Below are 2,178 nucleotides of genomic sequence, written 5' to 3' on the forward strand. Positions count from 1 at the left end.
CCCAACAACTATGTCAAAATAACAAACTAGTTATCCTTAACTGCACTTACGCTTCACGATTTGTGGGTTTCAAATGGCCAATCGATCAAGAACATTTTTCCCTAATTTAAATGGGTTTGAAAGTTGATTAGGAGGGTTCAAGAACTCAAATTAAGGTTGGAAAAATATAAACAAGAACTCCCTTTCTTGCACATAGGCGCACGCACCACCACCCATGGTGGCCAAAATTAGGGCTGAATTTTAAAACTATTTGAGATCTCATTAAAATCTAAAAAAATACCTTTGAAATCATTTAAAATCCCCCAAATTCCAGATCTGGAAATTTTGGTTTTTAATTGACAAGATTAATCAAGAAATTGAAGAGAAAATATATCTTACCCAAGCTAGTTGAGAGAAACGACAATGACACTTTCTTGGCAATGTTTAGGATTGATCTTGGGGTTCAAGATTTCAGATTTGGGGCTTATTTAGATGAGGATAAATGAATGAAATATAATAAATAAGATGGTGCACAATCTTGATGCAAAAAGAAAAAGAAAGAGATTGTAAAATGGGAGGTGTAGGCGACGGCAATAATGGAGGAAAGGAAAAAAAATCAAAGAGAGGGAGAGGAGGAGATGAACGACTAGGGCAATGAGGAGGAGGATTAAATACTGATTATTTGTGAAAAATTAACATTTATACCTAGGGTTACAAGGCTTGGGTGGCACACACATTAAAAACAAGGAATTTTTGCCAAAAATTAAATTATTTAACAAGGGAAATGATTCAAACTTGGGACATCATTTAATTTCCATTATTTCTCTTATTTCTTTTAACCATTAGGATTTTTCCTCATTATTGAAATAATTTTTCAATATTTATTCTAAAAACAAGGCATATTGCATGCTAGGGTTTAAAACAAAATTTGCAAAATAATAAAAATGGTGAGAGAGAAGGGATTTGAACTTAGGTTTCAAGGAATGTTTCACTAACACTTATCCAAAAAACCAATACCTCATTTATTTCCTAAAAATGCATAGATAATCTTAAAAATTAAGTCATGACCACTCTCTCTCGATTTACAAATCCGATTCTACTAACCCTTGATTTTTGGGATGTTACATACGCTATAGTTATCGAGGTAAGTTTGTGTGAACTCTAATCGCATAAATGTTGTTTAAAATGTAAGTTTATTGTGTTATTTATAATGTAAAGGGATTGATATATAAATGTATCAATGCTATGATGAATTGATGGATATCGAGTCCCGATTGAACCTTAGGAATTCTTAGGATACAAATGACATGTCATTAGGGATTTCATGTTTCAGGTGCTAGTCTTGAATGTCCTACCGATGGCTGAGGTCCTGCATTTGTTGCAAATTCTCCATAGATCGTGTGAGCAACATCGTGTAACCTACATTCTGACCCACAGCTCATGTGAGCAGGCCTATTTCACAGCTCGTGTGAGCAATGATGTAAAGGAAAGATTATGGTTATATGTAAAGGCACACTTCATGTGAGCTTTCCCGCATATCTGATGTAATTCTAGATGGTTCAACGGGCAAGAAAAGGAAAAGGAAATGGTAAGTATGTAAATGCAATGAATCATGATATTGTGGTAATATTGATGGTGCAAAATGTTATGTTTATACATGATCAACCACATATCTTATGGTTGATTTCATATATATATGAACAAGTGTACTAACTTGTGAATTTGATGATGTTGTATAGGTTTATGTCAAGCTTATGGTTTTGGTTGATTTTATACTTATGCTTTATATTATGCAAATGAAATGGTAAGTTATGGGTTTATACGAGTTCACTAAGCATTCATTGCTTACATTGCTATTTTGTTTTATTTTATAGATTATCGGAAGCTCGATTTGGTTGGAAGCTCGTCAGATATCTATCACACTATCTAATAGTCAATTCAGTAGTTTTTGAGCATTTTGGCCAAGGTTTATAATGGCATGTATAGGGTGTTTGTAATGGTATTTTGATGAATGAGTTAATGGTTTTGGCATGTATAAGTTTTCAAAGTTATCTTGGTTTGGTACCATTTGATGCTTTGTCAAATTATGTCATTTTGGTTACCTTATTATGCATGTTTATAAGGCTCCTTATGGTATGTTTGGAAAGGTTTGATAATGGTCACTTTGTGGTATGTTTTGGTAAGTAATTGAACTAGGTT

Source organism: Gossypium raimondii, chromosome 11 (assembly GCF_025698545.1).
Source record: "Gossypium raimondii isolate GPD5lz chromosome 11, ASM2569854v1, whole genome shotgun sequence".
NCBI classification, from domain to species: domain Eukaryota; kingdom Viridiplantae; phylum Streptophyta; class Magnoliopsida; order Malvales; family Malvaceae; genus Gossypium; species Gossypium raimondii.